The sequence below is a fragment of the Chrysemys picta genome, chromosome 16 (assembly GCF_011386835.1).
Source record: "Chrysemys picta bellii isolate R12L10 chromosome 16, ASM1138683v2, whole genome shotgun sequence".
NCBI classification, from domain to species: Eukaryota; Metazoa; Chordata; order Testudines; family Emydidae; genus Chrysemys; species Chrysemys picta.
This window is the reverse complement of record NC_088806.1, coordinates 9,602,757-9,623,174: the sequence shown is the minus strand read 5'-3', so window position 1 is coordinate 9,623,174 and position 20,418 is coordinate 9,602,757. Positions and strand designations below refer to the sequence as shown.

General features: G+C 48.6%; 2 non-coding genes across 2 annotated transcripts; one reads left to right on the top strand and one right to left on the bottom strand.

Moving 5' to 3' along the window:
• Nucleotides 1–6,014: 6,014 nt before the first annotated feature.
• On the top strand, nucleotides 6,015–6,096 carry TRNAS-AGA (transfer RNA serine (anticodon AGA)). The gene has a single exon. It is a non-coding gene; the product is annotated as a tRNA-Ser (tRNA).
• Nucleotides 6,097–13,162: 7,066 nt separating this feature from the next.
• TRNAT-AGU (transfer RNA threonine (anticodon AGU)) lies at nucleotides 13,163–13,236 on the bottom strand. Its single transcript has one exon. It is a non-coding gene; the product is annotated as a tRNA-Thr (tRNA).
• Nucleotides 13,237–20,418: the final 7,182 nt, after the last annotated feature.

The following is a 20,418-nucleotide window of genomic DNA, read 5'->3' as shown; positions in this document are numbered from 1 at the left end:
GGTGTTCAGAGCAGTGCACTCAGTATCCCACTGAGTATCTCTTCCTCTTATGCCGCTAAGAGTTGTGGGAAGGCGGAGGGGGTCCGCGGGGCATCCTGGGTCCTGTCCCAATGCCCCATGATGCATTGCTTCACATCCCAGCAATCCCTGTGCTTCTGTTCACATTTGGTGCCATCTTTCAATGGTTTGTGTACTGCGCATTCTGCCTCTTCGGGCAGCAGGAATGGATCCCACACTGTTGACCAATATGTTGCTCCCTCTTATTAACACATCACAAGTGGCAGTGAAGTTATTCCTTAAACTACAAAGGCAGAGGAGTTCAACATTGATCACACCACGTGTAGTAGCTATGACACGAGATTGCTTATGGCATTCATGGAGGAGCTGACCACAGTGGATTGCTGCTTTTGGGCTCGGGAAACAACCACTGAGTGGTGGGATCAATCGTCATGCACATCTGGGATGACGAGCAGTGTCTGCAGAGCTTTCGGATGAGGAAAGCCACATTCATGGGACTCTCTGATGAGTTTGCCCCAACCCTGCAGTGCAAGGACACGAGAATGAGAGCTGCCCAGTTATTGGAGAAGTGCGTGGCAATTGCACTGTGGAAGCTGGCTACTCCAGACTGCTACCTATCGGTCACTAATCAGTTTGAGGTGGGAAAGTTGACCGTTGGACATGTGTTGACAAAAGTGTGCAGGGCGATTAATTGCATCCAGCTCCGAAAGACTGTGGCTCAGGGCAGCGTGTACGACATTGTGGATGGCTTTGCACAAATGGGCTTCCCTAACTGCGGAGGGCGATAGATGGCACACGTATTCCAATTCTGGCACAATACCAGTCACCGAGTACATTAATCAGAAAGGTACTTCTCTGTGGTTCTCCAGGCACTTGTGGATCACTGTGGGCATTTCACAGACATTAATGCAGGCTGGCCTGGTAAGGTGCATCTTTCAGAACACTGGCCTGTTCAAGAAGCTGGAAGCAGAGACTTTCTTCCCGGACCAGAAGTTCACCGTAGGGGAAGTCAAAATGCCCATTGTGACCCTGAGACCCCCTGCCTACCCCTTAATGCCGTGGCTTATGAAGCCAGACATGGGGCACCTTGACAGCAGCAAGGAGCGGTTCAACAACAGGCTGAGCAAGTGCAGAATGACTGAGTGTGCTTTTGGCCGTCTATTTGTGAAGGGAAGGGTGAAAGCTTCACTCAGGGCTGGACCACTGAGGCTCAGCACCTGGAGGCTGAATTTGAACAGCCAGAGACCAGGGCTGTTAGAGGAGCGGAGCGTGGAGCCATAAGGATCAGGGATACCTTGAGGCAGTAATCTGAAGCTGGAAGCCACTAATATTTGTTGCTATGTACAGCAGGGCAGTGCTTGTAATGCTAGGAGGGGATTGTTATTGGAGCAAACAATGCACTATGAAGGCTTAAGAAAATTGCCTGTTGCTTTGCAGGGATCTGTTTGCTTTCCATTAATGGAATAAAGATTAGTTTTGGTTTGAAAGCATTCTTTTATTAAAAAGCAACCACCGGAGGAGAGACAAACAAAAACACATCAGCATTGTGGGGGATGGGTAAAAGGTTACACGTCTTGTCTCAAGTAATTTTCCTCTTAAAAGAAGTTTTATTTTAAAATGTATTCAAATAAATTCCATTTTAAATAGAAATAATTACAGTCCATAATGGGTCTCTCTTCTCGTACATGCTATTTCTCTCACATATTCCTCCACTCTAATTCCTTTGGAGTGAGGTTTTAATTTCAGGATTAGCCGCCTGGATAGAGTCCGCTTGGCGTTCCATGGTGCTTATCAGCCGGTCTGTGCCTTGCTGCCGGTGCTCCTGGCGGATCCTGCTTTCGCTCTCCCTCCACTCCTGCGCTTTTTGATTCTCTTTAAGAGATTGCTGCATCACTTCTTGCAGCATGTCTTCTTTGCTTTTTCGCGGTCTCTTCCTGAGTTTTCGCAGTCTCTCAGCCGGTGATAACACGGATGGCTGAGGTCTCAAGGTTGCATCTGTAAAGGCAAAATGCAACACTTAACAGAGGCAGCATTGTTTATACCAGACAGAGTAATGATTCCCCCGCACTTAAGGAGGGAACACACAGTCTACACAATAGCGTAATTTTCCCGTTCCAAAGAGAGCGCACATAACCCACGGGAGCCCCAAAATGGTGAGTAAGGGAGACTGATTGTTTCACGACTGTACTGTCCTCTGGGTTTCTGTGCCTTGGGGAGAGCCAACAGCTGCAGGGGGCACCTACACTGAACACTGTCCCAACATTTTCCACAGGAGTTCGTCCTGGAAGATATCTCGCTGCTGAGGGTGACCTGGGAAGCAAGGGAGGGTCTTCTACTGCAATGCGGCTTCCACCCTGGCCCATATGCCGCTTGCCTGTGTGCAGCAATGGTCCCCCCGCCCCTCGTGGCACAGTGGCACAGACACATTAGCCTGACTGGGACAAGGACCACAGTGGCTCTCCCAATAAACCTGCGCAAGCGCATTGCTCACGTTCTGGATGAGACATTTGAAGAGATTACCGAGGTCAATTACCGCGATGAGATAGACCACATCAATGCGCTATTCCGCATCTAGGCATGTATGGAGCCCTAACCCTCCTCTCCCAAAGAGCCCGCACCGAAAAATTCTTTCCCTCCCAAAAAGGCCGCTTACCAGGAACCTGCTCTTCTGTTTGTCCTCCACCAAGTATCGGCCGCTGCGACTGGCTACCTTCCTCCTGGCTCGAGAAGAGCTCCTGGCTGCATGCGTCCAGGGATTCCGGGGTGTCACCCCCCACCCCAGCACCCTCACTCCCGCTTTCCTCCTCCTACACCCGCTCTGAAGTATCCATGGTGGTGCTTGGAGTGGAGGTGGGGTCACCCCCGAGTATCGCGTCCAGCTCTTTGTAGAATCGGCAGGTCACGGGGGGAGCACCGGAGCGGCCGTTTGCCTCACGGGCTTTGCGGTAGGCATTCTGCAGCTCCTTTACTTTAATCCTGCACTGCAGTGCGTTCCGGTCATGGCCCCTTTCCATCATGGCCCTTGATATGTGCCCAAAGGTATCGTAATTCCGACGACTGGACAGCTTCCTCCCTCAAACACTGATGAGGTCCAGCAACTCGCCATTGCTCCATGCTGGGGCTCGCTTGGCACATGGAGGCATGGTGACCTGGAAAGATTTGCTGATAGCACTACACACCTGGCTGAGCAAACAGGAAGGAGATTTTTAAAATTCCCGGGGAATATAAAGGGCGGGTCTGACGGTTGGTCACCTGAGGTCAGGGCAGTAGAGTTCGAACTGATGACCAGAGTGGCTAGAACAGGCATTGTGGGATATTGCCGAATACTTCTGGAGGCCAATCAGAGCGCATTTGGCGGCCACACTGGCGCCGCAGCGGCAGCGCAATACTCTTTATTCCTCTCGGGGAGGTGGAGTACAAGCAGTGCTGTAGCCACGGAGATACAGCGCTGTACGTGCCTTGCCAGTGTGGACGTGGAGTGAGTTACAGTGCTGGGGGCGGCTTTATTGCGCTGTAACTCGCAAGTGTAGCCAAGGCCTTAGCGAGTAGGGTTCATAGGGTGACCAGACGTCCCAATTTTATCGGGACTGTCCTGATATTTGCTTGTTTGTCCGACGTCCCGACCAATAGCGCTTGTGGAGGGAGGAGGAAAAGAGGGGGTTGTTGTTGGGTTTTTTTTGCTCTCCCACCGTTTTTTCCCCTCTGCCTCCCCTCCCGCATCCCGATATTTAACCCGGGTGATCTGGTCACCCTAAGGGTTCAGTTTAGTGCAGTGGTCCCCGAAATGTGGGGCATGACTCCTAGAGGGGCAAAGAGGAACGTTTATGGGGGCACCTCAGGGCCTGAGCCAACTCCCATGAAGGGCAGGGAGGGAGCACCCCTCAGCCCCACTCTGCCCCAGCTCTTCCCCAACCCCACCCCAACCACACCCACAGCCTGGGTCCCTGGCTTCTGGCCCAGCCTCAACCCCCTTACCCGTGTCCGCATTCCTCTCCCCAGGAAGCCACGGCACTGCTCCCAGCCCTGGTTCTCAACCGTGGCTTCTGAGTGACCACAGATACGGATAAGAGGGCACAATGTGAAAAGCTTGGGGAGCACTGATGTAGGGTGACGCCCTCAATCACTTCTATACAGTCCAATAAAAGGTATTCCTCACCCACCTACCCCTCAATCAGGACGGACTAGGTATGTTCTGCTGACCTTGACTCAGACAAGAAGGATAACATTTCATTCTATTCAACCCTAAAGTGATTTGTAACCCCACACCATCATGCTGCATACCTAGGCAGAGTAGGCATCTCTCCGCAAACACGGTCTGTTCCTGAAGTCTTTCCCCCAGCTCATCACTAGACGTGAGGGGGGAGCCCATTCAGACCCTGCTTACACTTAGTATTTAAAAACTCCTTATTGGCCCTATGTCTGCTGGCCTTAGATTTCTCCTCATATCCTCATGGAGTTAAAGCTGTGGGGCTAAAAACTGTGGTGCAGTTATTTGTGTGCATGTTGAAGCCTGGGTACGGAAACCCTCACCCCTCCTGGGGGCTCAGAGGTTGGGCTCAAGCCCATTTACCTGCACTGTCATTTTATAGTCCTGCAGCCCAAGCCCGAAAACCCTGAGTCAGCTGACTTAGGCTTTGAGACAGGTGCCCGGGGTGTTTAATCGCAGTGTAGACATAATGTTAGGATACGTCTACAGTGCAATGAAACACCCACGGCTGGCCCGTGTCGGATTAATCAGGGTCATGCGGCTTGGACTGTAAAGTTGCAGTGTATGTGTCTCGGCCCAGGCTCAGTACCCTGCTCTAGGAGCCCAGAAGGTTGGGAGGGAGTTTAACAAGTGGAAATGCTAAATCCTGGACTCAACGGCATTTCTCCATTGGTCTGTCTGCTTTGGGGCAGTGACAAAAACATGGCCTGCTGCTTTCGTTATTTCATAGGGTGGTTTGGGATTTTCATTCTCAGACATGGTGCACAACGCAGGACTCAACCCCCGACATAAACTAAATGAGCCACCCAGAGATTCTAGCAACCACAATGAAGCATTTGGTGTGAGAGCTCAGACCCGCCCCGTCCCAGAGGGAGGGGGTCATCTGTGAGGGGACTGGACCACTGACCTATCAGCTATCAGACCTGCCCTGCCCACCGCCCACACCTCTCTGCCCTCTCCCCCGAGACCCACCCTGCCCACTGCTCGCACCTCTCTGACCCTCCACTGAGACACACACTGTCCACCGTTCACACATCTCTGCCTCTCCCCTGAGACCCATCCTGCCCACCACTCACATCTCTCTGCCCCCTTCCCCAAGACCCACCCTGCCCACTGCTCGCACCTCACTGACCCTCCACTGAGACACGCACTGCCCACCGCTCACACCTCTGACCCCTCCCCAGAGATCCACCCTACCTGCCTCTTGCACCTCTCTGCCCCTTCCCCTGTCCTGCCCACCACCCATACCTCTGACCTCTCGCCTGAGACCCGCCCTCCTCATACCCATGCCTCTCTGCACCCTCCCCTGCCCTGCGCACCACTCGAACCTCTCTGCCCCTCCCCTGAGACCCACCCTCTCCACCTCTTTCTTTGGTCGTCTGTTGTTATTCCATGAAACATCAAGGATGGAATAAAAACCTGAGTTTACTCCAGAGTGAGGAAAGAAAGAAGCCAACAACCCCCTGGCAAAGCTCAGTACCCCAGAAAAAGCCTGCCCTCTGCTATCACAATCACTGATGTGCTGGGGATATGACAGGAAAGGGACTGTCTGAATTAACAAGGCAGGAAATGGACAACAATCTACAGATACATCATTGACCACAAACACACTCTCGTCATGTTCCAGCCAGAATGGAAATGAGCAGGAGTTCTTGCAGTTCAGCCATGGACACACTTACACAATGGCACAGCAGTGAGAGTGTTCTGGAAGCTGGTTTGAGGAAACAATTGGAATCAATCAGTCAGTGAGAACAGAACTAGAGTGTAGTGAGAGAAAAGCAAAAAATAAGTAGTTGTGGCCGAGTGGTTAAGGCGATGGACTAGAAATCCATTGGGGTCTCCCTGCGCAGGTTCGAATCCTGCCAACTACGGAGGAAGTTGTGATTTTTTTAGTTTCAACAGGAGCTGGGTCTTGTCTCACTCTCAGGCTATGTCTACACTACTGAGTTATGCCACTTTAGTTTAAAGTGTTTTAATTAAACAGGTGTTGCATGTCCACACTACACCCCTTGTGTCACCAGAGCGCATCCACGCTAGCAGCTCTTGGATCACCACAGAGAGCAGTGCACTGTGGGTAGCTATCCCACTGTGCAACTGGCTTCAGTGTTTTGGGAAGGGTTTGCAATGCCTCATGGGCAGGTACAGCATCACATGATGTAGGTTTCTCTATCCCATTGTTCCATGGGCCTCCTACTAGATTGCCAGCTGCTTTTCAACTGCAATGTGCATGGCGGGGTAGAGACTGTTGGAGTGTAGGGAGAGACAGTGTGTGTGTTGCGGCAATGTGTGTGTTAGGGAAGAGTAAGCGTGTTGGCACACTGTCTCTAAGTTCAGACAGCTGCTGGAAGCAACCAGTCCTGAGGCAGAGGGAGGGGGACAGCCCTGACATCAGCCCCCGCTTCTCTCACTGGCTCAGCACAGCACAGAAGTCTCTGTCACATACACGCGCACGCACACACACACTGCTGCCTGCTTAGCTCTGTGTCAGGGCTGCTGGAACAGGGAGGTTTAGAGGGCCATGGCCCCACCACTCTTTACCAGCTGTTTGGAGAAGTGATGGAGGGGGGGAAAGGTGGGAGTCTTGGGGGGAAGAAGCATTCTGTGGGTGTGGCCTCAGGGGGAGAAGTGGTGTGAGTGTGGGTCCTTGGGGAAGGGGTGTTATGGGAGCACCACAGTTGGGGCAATGGTGATCCCACCACTGTAAGGAAGCTTCCGCCGCCCCTGCTCTGTGTTCGTAGAGCGGGAGAGAGCAGCATTCCATGGTTAGGATTTGCTCCTCAGGGCTCTGGCGGTGGGGCTCGGGAGGCGACTTAAATATCACCAGCCTGCGGAAGTCGGTCCGCCACACCGGAATGTACCGGAATGTACCAGCTTACTTTCACCTCTGGAAGGTCCTCACATGGATCAATAACTGGTTAAAAGATAGGAAACAAAGGGTAGGAATAAACGGTCAGTTTTCAGGATGGAAACCGGTAACTAGTGGTGTCTGTACTGGGACCAGTACGATTCAACATATTCATAAATGAGCTGATAAAAAATGAGGTGACAAAATTTGCAGATGATCCAAAACTACTGAGGATAGTTAAGTCCAGAGCAGACTGTGAGGAGTTAAAAAGAGATTTCACAAAACTAGGTGAAAGGGCAACAAAATGGCAGATGAAATTCAATGTTGATAAATGCAAAGCCATGTACATTGGAAAACATAATCCCAAGTATACATATAAAATGATGGGATGTAAAATAGCTGTTGCAACTCAAGTGAGAGATCTTGGAGTCATTGTGGATAGTTCTCTGAAAACATCCACTCAATGTGCAGCGGCAGTCAAAAAAGCAAACAGAATGTTGGGAATCATTAGGAAAGGGATAGATAATAAGAGAGAATATCTTATTGCCACTATATAAATCCATGGTACACCCACATCTTGAATACTGCGTGCAGCTATGGTCACCCCATCTTAAAAAAGATGTTTTGGAATTGGAAAAGGTTCAGAAAAGGGGTATGGAGTGTCTGCCATATGAGGAGAGAGTAATAAGATTGGGACTTTTCAGCTTGGAAAAAAGATGAGTAAGGGGGAATATGATAGAGGTCTACAAAATCATGACTGGTGTGGAGAAAGTAAATAAGGAAGTGTTACTTATTCCTTCTCATAACACAAGAACTAGGGGCCACCAAATGAAATTAATAGGCAGCACATTTAAAACAAACCAAAGGAAGTATTTTTTCACACAATGCACAGTGAGCCTGCGGAACTCCTTGCCAGAGGATGTTGTGAAGGCCAAGACTACAACAGGGTTGAAAAAAAGAGCTAGATCAATTCATGGAGGATAGGTCCATCAGTGGCTATGAACCAGGATGGATAGGGATGGTGTCCCTAGTCTCTGTTTGCCAGGAGCTGGGAATGGGTGTCAGGGGATAGATCACTTGATGATTACCAGTTCTGTTTATTCCCTCTGAAGCACCTGGCTTTAGCTACTATGGGAAGACAGGATATTGGGCTAGATGGACCCAGTCTGACCCAGTATGGCTGTTCTTACATCCTTATGCCCTTATGCTCCTTTCATATAGATGCCTGAGATTCTGCCTCACAATGTGTCCCTGAGGTCTCAGCCAAAATGCCCCAGACAGGCAAACACTCCGTGCTCCTGAAGCCTCTGCCACCCACGTAGTGCCCTATGGCTCATCCCTAACCCTTGATGCTGCTCCTTTCCATAGAATGTGAAAGGAGCGGAGGCCGTGCAGGAGCCTTATGGGGATGCAGATCTGAGACTTTGGGAGAGACAGATTGTCAGAGACATCAGAGTGCTGTAAACTATGCAGCCACCCCCTCAATCAGGGGCCTGTTCCAGCCCTGAGTCTGGGCTACCGGGATCCCTCCCACAGAGCAGGGTGCCCACAAATTGCAGCCTGAAAATAGGGATGTGAAACTAACTCCTGTTCTCCCTGACAGGCTCTGCCCTAGACCAAATGGCACCCCAGGCATGAAGCATCTTCAGTGCCTGCCCCCCCCATATGTTAAACTTTTGAATATCTTATTTTTCATTGCATTTGTAGCTCATTTCATGATTTTGATGCACAATTTGGATGCATGATTTTCTCTGTCATATAAGATGATAAATTTGCATGCTAGGATCTATAAACCTGTATTTATTCATACCATATATAAGCAAATAAAACAAATTCATTTCCTCTAAGCATATAGAAACTTTTAAATTTGAACAGTAACTGAAATGTACTAACATCTAGAAATCAAACCGTCACCAACACAGGATGGACCAGTATTAAATAGTGTTACAGTAAGAGACAGCGTTAGAATGTTAACCCTAGTGCTTGAGTTCAAAGGTCGCTTTTCTCGTGTTTGCCCTCATGAACTGAAGCGCAGCATTAGGGAGATCCAAAGATTGGCCAATGGCATTTTCAAGTGCTAAAATAGCAAGCGATGTTGGTCTCTCATTGGCCATCATCGATTGAAGATATGATTTAATGAGCCGGAGCTTCAAGGTGAGGGTGGCTCTGTCTACCACCTTCTGTTGCGCTGCTGGGCACCAAGTCCCTGGCGGCCAATATGTGAAGCTGGAAGAAGAGAGTGGGGGGGCAAGTGGTGGCAGGACTTTTGCCACCAGGGTCTAGCTGCCCAACTTCCTCCTCGTACCACTGGGCCCCAGTCGCCTTCAGGTAACCCAGGAACTAAGGCAGGAATAGGGCGAGGAAGCGAATAAAGCTGAGCAAGGAAGACAAAACTTAATCTTGCCTTCATGGGCCGCTCGCAATGATGTCCCTTTTCTGTGCCACAGCTGACAAGAACATCCCAGACAGAAAAGCAGTAGGCCAAAAACACACCTAGCAGCTGTTTAAAGAGATCAGTTAGGCAAGTGCTAGAGTGAGGCTCTAAAGGTCCCTGGTTCAATTTTGGGCTTTGGCATGCTTTTCTATCCCCCTTTGTGCAGGGGTGGGCTGTTTTCTGAAAGTGCAGTAGTTCCTTTAACTGTCCTGAGTCCCTCCTTTCGGGCTATGTAGCAGGAAAAGACAGCATGGGCTTCTGCACCAAGTTGGCTCACCTGAGTTTTCATTCTTCTCTTGCTGGCTGTGAGCACATGGGATCCAGGAAGCCCCAGCCTGCCCCTCCAGGGGCCAAGTCTTTCTCTTCTCCCAGCCTTAAGCCTACCCAGTATGTGCTGCAGCTCAAGCATTAAGCCTTCCTGTGTGGCCTGTGCTGGAGATGACCCTGAACCCCTGTGGGGTACTGTTGGGGAGAAATCCCAACTGCAAATAATTCTGGCCACAAGATCAACCCGTTGGGTCGAATGGTGCAAGCTGGAGACCTGGTGACTTAGTCTGTGGGGCCAGTAGGTCAAGCCATTTTCCTACATGTGGGGGAGGCAGCCGCTGTGGTTCGCTCTTCCCGCTCCCTGCACTGCTGCACCCTAAAATCCCTGTTGGCCAGCAAGGTGAGCCAGGAGCCTGGAGAGAGGAGGCAAAGGGGTGGCCCGAGCCCCCTCTGGCATTGTGCCCGGCCCAGGCAGCCCACAGAGACCTGATGCCTCACAAGCGACACACGGAGACGTGCCAGCAGTGCTAAGGCTGATCTCTGCCCCCTCCCTCCATGCCGCGCTGCTCCTGGAGTGGCTGGCATATCCCTGCGGCCCCGAGGGCAAACTCCGCCGCTGCCCTCCTGGATCCCACCGTCTAGGAGCCAATGCCGGAGGGGAGTGTATGCGGGTCACTTTGGGAGCCACGCCGCCTCAGATAAGCACCACCACCCCGACCCACTCCTGCACCTCTACCCCCAGCTCCAGTGCAGAGGCTCTCTGTGTCTTGAACAAGCACTTTAAGGGATTGGACAAGAACTTCTTTTCCATTTATGAGAAAGAGATCCAAAAAAGGGAGCCCAACAGACAAGTTTCGTTCACAAGGACAAACTGGCAGCCCAAGCCAGGCTCTCTCAGTTACTAGGAAGGCTCTTCAGCCAGCTCTTCCCAAAGGCCAGTCTCTAGAGGCTTTTGTGACATGATGTACCTCAAAATAGCCCCTGTAGCCCACATATTCATCATTAATATATGGCTGTGATATTTCATACAAAGCATTCCATGTAAGTTATCCTATGAAAAGTCATGATCTGCTGAAATCCGTCATTCTGTCCAAATATGTACAGCATTAGGGTGTGTGGAATTATGCCTCTTGCTGTATGGCTGTTACTGAAATATGCTATAAGTTTGCTAGTGACACACAAAGGACCCCTGCTCAGGAGGGTGTTCAACAACCATGAGTCAGCAGAGGAATTGTAATTAAGGGATTTGCAATTCAATGACAGATGCCCAAACACCTCACTATGGGGACTGCTCAAGTGACTCAGTTGCACAAGACCACACCAGGAGGATTCCCCAAGCTAGTGACTCAGCAGAGCCCACCCGGACATGTCTGGGCAATTGTCTTCTAGACACTTGAACTAAGAATATAAAATAGGAGACTGTGGCCTCACGTTTTTGCCTTTCTCCTCCCCCCACCTATGCTGGAAGCAGCAGGAATCCTGAGAAAATGAAGGTCATCTGAGGACAGTGGTCCAGGTTTCAGGGGGAATTCTATGTATTAAGGAGGGTAACATCCAGTGGGGTGAGAAAATTGCTTGACCTAAAAACTGCCTAGTGCAATAAGATGTAAAGTTTACATTGTGCATTTATCTTTTATTTTCTTTGGTAACTTACTCTGATCTTTTATGCCTACCATTTATAATCCTTAAAGAAAGATGATGGGGCGTCCAGGGTTTCCGGGTTTATGGATCTTGGGTAGCAGATAGAATACCCCTGGTCGGGGTTCTGGGGGTGTGTCCATGTAGATTTGTTCCCGTACTGTAGCTGGGAATTTCTTGAGCAGATGGTGTAGTTTCTTTTGGTATTCCTCAGTGGGATCAGAGGATAGTGGCCTGTAGAATGTGGTCTTGGAGAGTTGCCTGGCAGCCTCCTCTTCATAATCCGACCTGTTCATTATGACTACAGCACCTCCTTTGTCAGCCCCTTTGATGATAATGTCAGAGTTGTTTCTGAGGCTGTGGATGGCATTGCATTCTGTACGGCTGAGGTTATGGGACAAGTGATGTTGTTTGTCCACAATTTCAGCCTGTGCACGTCTGCGGAAGCACTCTATGTAGAGGTACAGTCTGTCATTTTGACCGTCAGGAGGAGTCCACGCAGAGTTCTTCTTCTTGTAGTGCTGGTAGGAGGGTTCCTGTGGATCAGTGCACTGTTCAGTGGTACATTGAAAATATTCCTTGAGTCGGAGACGACGAAAGTAGGCTTCCAGATCACCGCAGAACTGTATCATGTTCGTGGGGATGGTGGGACAGAAAGAGAGTCCCCGAGATAGGACAGACTCTTCTGCTGGGCTAAGTGTGTGGTTGGAAAGATTGACAATGTTGTTAGATGAGTTGAGGGTACCATTGTTATAGCCCCCAGTGGCAGGTATTAGTTTAGATAGCATACTGTCCTTTTTCCTCTGTAGAGAAGTGAAGTGTGCATTGTAAATGGCTTGTCTCATTTTTGTAAAGTCCAGCCACGTGGAAGTTTGTGTTAAAAGATTAATGATGTTGAATTTGCAAATGAATTTTAGTTCTGCTGTTTCTCTTTGGCTCATTCACCTGCACATCCACTAATGCGATATATGCCATCATGTGCCAGCAGTGCCCCTCTGCCATGTACATTGGCCAAACCAGACAGTCCCTCCGCAAAAGAATAAATGGACACAAATCGGACATCAGGAATGGTAACATACATAAGCCAGTAAGTGAACACTTCAATCTCCCTGGTCATTCTATTACAGATTTAAAAGTCACTATCATTGAACAAAAAAACTTCAGAAACAGACTTCAAAGAGAAACAGCAGAACTAAAATTCATTTGCAAATTCAACACCATTAATCTGGGCTTGAATAGGGACTGGGAGTGGCTGGCTCATTACAGAAGCAGCTTTTCCTCTCCTGGAATTGACACCTCCTCATCTATTATTGGGAGTGGACTACATCCACCCTGATTGAATTGGCCCTGTCAACACTGGTTCTCCACTTGCGAAGTAACTCCCTGCACTCCATGTGTCAGTATATAATGCCTGCATCTGTAACTTTCACTCTATGCATCCGAAGAAGTGAGGTTTTTACTCACGAAAGCTTATGCCCAAATAAATCTGTTAGTCTTTAAGGTGCCACCAGACTCCTTGTTGTTTTTGTAGATGCAGACTAACACGGCTACCCTCTGATACTTGACACCTTGCTAATGCCAGTCACAGGAGCCTTTTCATCAACTCCAGGCTTGTGATTTGATTCTTTCCAATGCTTCTCTCCAAAGAAGTCTTTTCCTTAGCAAGCAATTACTTGGATTGCCAAGGGAGGTATCTTCTGTTTCCTAGAAAGACACAGAAAAAGTGATGAGAGGAGACAAAAGCTATACAACAAGGCACCACTGGGAGTTGAACCCAGGATCTCCTGTTTACTAGACAAGCGCTTTAGCCAGTTAAGCCATGGTGCCTGCCTCAAGAAGGTGTTTGCCACAGTTCCATTTGATGGTCCAGGACAACACCTGCAAATTCCAAAGTACAGATGTTCCCCATTTCTCTCAAGCCTGGCAGACCTTGAGGCATCTGGTTCTCTGTGCACAGAAAGCCACAGCTCAGTTGACAGAGGGCTTCTAAGATGTGCTTCTCCCACCAGCCACTATGATCATATAGTGGTTAGTGATCTGTGTTTCAGTCGCAGCAACCTCGACTCAATTCTGAGTCATGGTAACCTTTCCTTCAGCTCCAGACTTCGCATTTGCCACTTTCAAAGTGTGGTGAGGCGGCTGTCCCACACAAGCAGGGAAAGGTTAAGGCAGCCTTGCAGAGGCTGCACAGAACCCAGCCTATCAGGAAAGAGCTTATTGGGAGAGCCAATCAGGAGAAGGCTTGCTGGAGCAGCCCATCTATAAAGGGTCTGTCATTTCGATCAGAGTAGTGCTGGTTGGGTAAGGAGAGCATGAGTGAGCTATTGGCTGACTACTGCCAGACTGAGGCCCTGATACAAAGGCAGAGAAAAGTGCTAGGGCTGTGGGAAAGTGGTCCAGGGAAAAAGAGAGCAGGAGTTGGAGGCGACGCACTGTGTGACTGTCCTTTTGCCTCAGTTGCTACTGACACAGGTGGCTAGACACTGAACTGCAGCTGGCCACTGAGGCAAGTGACTGGGAAGAGGATAGTTCTCTCCCCCCTTTCGGGGGGGTGGCTGAGTGGAGCAAAGCTGGAGGGCTGTGTCCATAAGAGGACACCACAGTCCTGAGAACGACATGGGTCCTAATGATAGAACAGATGGCGGCCAGACGCCACTAGATGAAGGCGCACCGGCGAACCAGAGCTAATTCCGAGGATGGCCATCAGGAGGCGCCACAGTGGTGAGGCATGCCCCATGGCACCAAGATTTAGCCACAAGGAAGGCTCTCTCTGTCTTGAACAACCACTTAGAAGGATTGTGCTGACAGATCTTTTCTTTTTATGAAAAGAGATACAAAAAAGGAGCCAACAGACACACTAGGTTCAGCAAGGAAGAACTGGCAGGCCAAGCCAGGCTCTCCTGGTTAGTTGGAAGGCTCTTCAGCCAGCTCTTCCCAAAGACCACTATCTAGAGGCCTATTAACAGCCACTGCAGATGTTCACCACAAAAGAGACAAAGAGATGCCAAAATAGTGTTCTCCACTGCCTGCAGACATCAACCTACCAGGAGCTCTGTGCACAGAGAGGCCTCTGCTGGTGGAAAAAGGCTTTGGTGGAGACTCTTCTGACACCAGCCGTGGTCATATAGTGTTTATCACTCTGTGTTGTGGCTTCAACATCAACAGATGCAAGTTCAGTTAGGGGACATTTTTCTTGTCTCCACATTTGTCTAGTGGCTCCTTTCAACACTTGTCACCAAAAAGACCTGTTTCTTTTGCAAGCAATGTATGGCTAGGCAAAGGCAGTCTTCTCCATTTTCTCAGCAGATCAACCAGGCTGTGGGGAGAGGAGACACATTCAGCCAGGCAACACTGGATGTCCTTTTTATTCAGCAGGTGTTTACTAGGCAGCTTTCCTTTCACCCCCTCCCCTGGTTCTTGTCATGCAGGTAGATCATGAGACCAGAAGTCTGAAGTGCAGGCAACGTGATGTTTATTGGGGTTAGTTTCAAGCAAGAATATCCATAGTCCACGTGCCAGCAGAGTCTGTTTCCCAGTGTTCTATTCCCAGCTCTGACACCACAGAGCCTTTACCTGTGTCTCCGTTCCCTCTCCTCTTTCTTAGCAGGCCCAAATATACCTGCAGTGCATGTCCCTGGTCCCACCCCTTACAATTGATGGTTGTTCCATTTTGGAGGGTCATGAGTCTGGGGGCTTGGTGCCACCTATTTTGTACACCATGGGAGGGGTAAGAAGTGAGGTTGTGTAGTGGTTAAGGCCAGGCTTTTCTTTGGCTTTTAGTATGTCTTATGCCTCCCCCATCCCCGCCCCTCCTACCTGGTTGCTTGACCTTGGCTTGAGAGAGGAGCCAGGCAGCCTTCCAGTGTATGCTCGTATATTACACTCTCACCATAGTAACACTTTAGCTCTATCCCTTCACTTTTCCATTATACCGACAAACACATCTGGCTGGGCAGAAGCAACATACAATTTCAGTGTTCTTTTTTCACACATATTAGTAAGGAAATAAGAGTATGAAAAATCAAACCCAAATTTCTATCTCCGGGTAACAAACAGGCCTATGTACTAACAGGGCCTTGGTCAGATTAGCCACATTGCCTCTCTCTGGGGCTTTTCTTCTAACTGCTCCATTTTTCATCTATGATAATTAAAGGAAGGTGAAAGGAGAGTAACTCTCAATTCCTGCAAGACCTACTGAGATTGCACTATCAGGATCTCTGTGCGCAGACATCCCCAGCGAATCACAAGGACGTGCAGCACAGGCTTTTGTGTTCCAGCAATTGCAGTCCAAGCAACTGCCTTGCCAATGCCAGTCTCAGCAGCCTTTTCATCAACTCCAGGCTCGTGGTTTGATTTTTTTTCCCCAGTGCTCCTCTACAAAGAAGCCTTTCCCTTAACAATGTATTAATTAGATTACCGATGAAGGTCTCTTGCATTTACTAGAAAGATATAGGAAAATGTGAGCAGAAGTGGTCGTAGAATGATAACATCATAAGGTTAGAAGAGACCACAAAAGTCATGTAGTCTAACCTCCTCTTCTCGGCCTGATGTTATTTAACATCTTCATTAACTACCTGGATGTAGGAAGAGAGAGCACACTGATCAAATCTGCAGATGACTTTACCTACTATTTCTCTGAGTTGGCTGAAATCCGCCTGTGTGAAGTCCAGTGCTCTTGTTTTGCTGTTCTCATGTCCTCCTTTCCACAGGATCTTGAATTCTATCAGATCATGATCACTTCTCTCCCACGTTCCCAACCACCTTCACATTCCCAACTCATTTACCCCTGTTGGTCAAAATCAGATCCAAAACGGATAACTCCCTGGTTGTTTCAATCAGAAAGTTGTCCTCTACGCATGCTAAGAATTTTCAGGCCATATTACAGTTTGTTGTAATAGTCTTCCAACAGATATGCATCCCAGTATAGTCCAATATTCTTGTCCCACATACTCACAAAAACTTTGCAGTCTTTCCACACAAATAGTGAATATATGAAAATATCCAAAAAGGTTCATTCGAATGCTCTCAGTGTCTACCAGGATAGTATCCCCTGTCATTCAGTATACTTGTGCATGATGTGAGCAGGACATCCAAGGCCTATCACTTCCCTTTTTAAGCTCATGTGTATTTTGCTGTGCAAATCTTCTCTTGCATGTCTGTATCGATCACCTAAGTTTGTCTTTGTATTATCTGACGAGATTGTCACAGCCTTATTTTCAATTCCATACTCATTCAGAACATTTATCTCAGCTGCAATAAGTTCTCATGTTTATTCATATTCAACATTTGTCAGGTTGTCAATTACTTCATCACATGCCCGTGGAGCAAAAACATTTGCAACTATTCCTTCACACTTTGTCTGTGAACATCAGCATGAGCACTAATGGCACTCACTATTCATTTCTGCTTCATAGTCCCTCTGTCTTTACATTGGTACCAAAAGCTTGACCTGAAGTCTTGATATGAGCATTCTTCTGTCATGAGACACTAAGAGACTTAAGCAGTTTGCATCATGGCTTCCAAGATCAGAAGAGACAGCTATAATCATGTAGTCTGATCTCCTGTATAACATTGGCCATTGAACAGCCCCAGAATAACTCTTCAAGCAGATCTTTTAGCAAAACATGCAATCTGCAATTTAAGAATTGTCAGTGATAGAGAATCCACCACAACCCTTGATATGTTGTTCCAATGGTTAGTTACTCTCATGGTTAAAAATATACACCTTATCTCCAGTCTGAAGTGGTCTAGCTTCAACTCCCAGCCACTGGATCATGTTAAACCTTTCTCTGCTAGACTGAGTAGCCCAGTATCAAATATTTGTTCCCCACTTAGGTATTTATAGATTGGGATCAAGTCACCCCTTAACCGTCTCTGTCTTAAACTAGATAGATTGAGCTCCTTTAGTCTGTCCCTACAAGTTGTGTTTTCTAATCCTTTTCATCATTCAGTTAGATCATATCACTACAACTGCCTCTGCTCTAGTTGGGCAACTATTCTCCACAGTTCTAGAGAGGTCTCTTCTGACTAGAGTGGGGACATGTGTGTTAGGAACATCAAGCATTGCTGCTGGTTACGCAGGGAGAGGAGAAGACCTCCGAATGAAGAAAACAAACTTTCCAGGCTATAGAATCTACGATCTGACTGGGCTGTGAGTGGGAGTCTACAAATGCATGTCTCATTGCTCTGCCGGGGTTTTGGACAAAGCCAGAGAAGGATGATAGGCAAATAGCCTGGAGGCCCTGCAGTGCACCCTTTAGTACACTAGAGTTTAGCATCTCATTAATCAGCCACAAGGTGGCACTGTGTGTAAAATACCTCCTTTAAATGAACTCCTGGTAGAGCATTAAAAGTTCTAATGCTGAACGTATCTGGTGTGTGTGTAAGCAAGCTCTGTAGCCAGTCCCTGTCTAGTAGAGAGGAACATCATTATCTTCAACTCAGTGGCATTTCTCTGTCGATGGTCAGGGCAAGCACATGCTGATGCATTTTTTCTTGAATACGGTAGTCTATAATTTTCATTCACAGACACAGTGCACAAAACAGAGATCAAACCTCATGGAGCATAAATGAAGGTACCTCTCACATTCGGCAGAATGTACCATATTAGAGATGAGATTTGCACCTCTTGTAGACAGACAATGACAACTGGGAGGGGAGTGTAACATTGACCAACCAGCTTTACACTCCCACACATTCTGGAACTTTGTCACTAGTGCCTGTCTGTGTAATTGAAACCATCCCACACCCGACTCCCTGCCAGCCCCCACCTATGCCTGACAAGTTCAGCTTGTGTTTGGATTCTATCAAGCAGAGCAGTGAGATCCAGCAAGCACTTTTGACTTCTTGCAAGGGTTTTCTTGAAGAGTGTGTGTGTGTGTGTGTGTGTGTGTGTGTGTGTGTGTGTGTGTGTGTGAGAGAGAGAGAGAGAGAGAGAGAGAGAGAGAGGATGCTTGTGAGTAGCATGTTTCACCACTAATATTACAGCACAAAAACAAAAGAGACAGGAAGTTTCATAGTCAGCAGCATTTCCACCTGTGTGGGGACATCCCAATGAATTTCTGATCCATCGCATTAAGCCCTCAGCCAAAATGACCTAAAATCCAGCTTCTTCACGACCCTTCAGTTGAGTTCTCTATAGGAGGGAGCTTCTAGGAATTGGTATTCCTGGCTACAGGTTGGGTCTGGCTTCCCCCAGCCTTCGGATCCATGTAATACATGATCCCAAGGGGAGCCATCTCCTAGAGCTTCCCCACGTCCCGTGGAACTCAGGACAGTGAGAAACATGTAAGTTATCTGTAAGGTGAAAATTTATGTAAAACATGACATTTCTCCTTTACTTACGGTAGAGGGAAGCCTCATAGCTCCTGTAAGGCCAAATATTGATATTTCTATGGATGTCTGCTTATACAGGGAAATTGACAGTTTATATTGATATCAGCAATATCTGGGTATCATTTATATAAAGATGTGCTCTTTAACAGTCTATCAAATTTATCATATTCAGCAACATAGTATCTGCACATTTTTATAAATGTGCATGTAGAATGGTAATCAACTACTCTCTGAATTCACGCATGGGCATGGTCTTCTCCTCCTCTTGCCCTGTCCTGGAGCTCTCAGCAACAGCTACCTCTGCTCTAGGGCCCAGAGGAGGAAAGGTGTGCTGGGGTCCAGCCTGGGACTCTCTCCCTCCTGCCTTTCCCTGACTATTAAGCCTGGCCCTGGAACTGTTTCTCTTCAGTGTCATGTGGGCAAGAGGAAGAGCATGGCAGCTGTAGATACAAGGACCAAACTTGTGGACATCAGGTGAAGCAGCAAGAAACACAACTATCAGGTCAACCTGCAGGAATCTCTCACCAGATTGTTAAATTCTAGGGCCCCAACCTATAGCAACCAGCCTGTTGAATCAGCCGGACCAAAGCCCTAGCTCTAGCGGGCGTCAGTCACTCAACAGGAAGGAAAAATCTCACTTTGCTGCACTTAGGAACAAGGAAATCAAGCACATTGAGCTCCAAGGTTTTACAGCAAACCAACACAGCACCCGGAGGTCCCACTGGGATTTGAACTCAGATGGCAGGATTCAGAGTCCAGAAGGCTGACCATTACATCATTGGACCTGCAGTGGTTGTCATTTCAGTACTCCTGTGAGACCCTCAGCTGATTGGTTTGCACTCTGCATTCATTGCTTCCCTCCAGCTGCTTCCTCTCTCGGGACTCTCTCTTCTCCTCCATCTCTCTTGCTCTCCTCCCCTACACATTGAACCCAGCCCTTGTTGCTGCCGACACCAACTGACAGAGGGGCCTATCAGTCCCCTGCCTGAGGGGAGGCCAGTGCATGTGCTGGGCCATAAGCACCACAGGTTTTAACCCTGTTTGCTTCCTTCCCCATGTCTCTTACTTAGATTATATGGAAGTACACCTGTGGCTGGGATGTGGATTTGTGGGCACAGCATTGTGCAGTGGGCTTCCAAGACAGCCTGTAATTCAGCCAGGGGTTTGCAGCTGGGCCTTGGGCTGGAGGCAATTTTCTCTCCACACAGCAGATGGGGGATGAACTGGGACCAGCTCCTGGCTGTTTTTTGTGAACTGGTTCCCCGTGAGGACACACCAGAGATCACTGCTATCTACATAGGGAACAACCACCTGGGAATATTCTCCAGGCCCCAGCTGATTTGGAAAGATAAACATGATATTGCACAACATAGAACTATGGGGCCAGGTCCCATAGAAAACAAAGGGGAGCGGGGAAAGAGAGAGAAGAGAAGAGCAGGAGATGGGATCGAAAAAAGCAGCTGGAGAGAACCAGGAGTGCAGTGGACATCAGGGGCAGCAGATTTGTAGAAATTTTGGTGGTGCCCAGAATGCACAGAGCCTCCCCCCCAAACTCCACCCCCACCTGCCTATGGCTCTGGGAGGGAGTTTGGGTGAGGGATGGGGTCTGGGGTGCAGGCTCTTGGATGGAGTTTGGGTGCTTGGTGGAGGTTCCGGTCTGGGACAGGGGGTGGG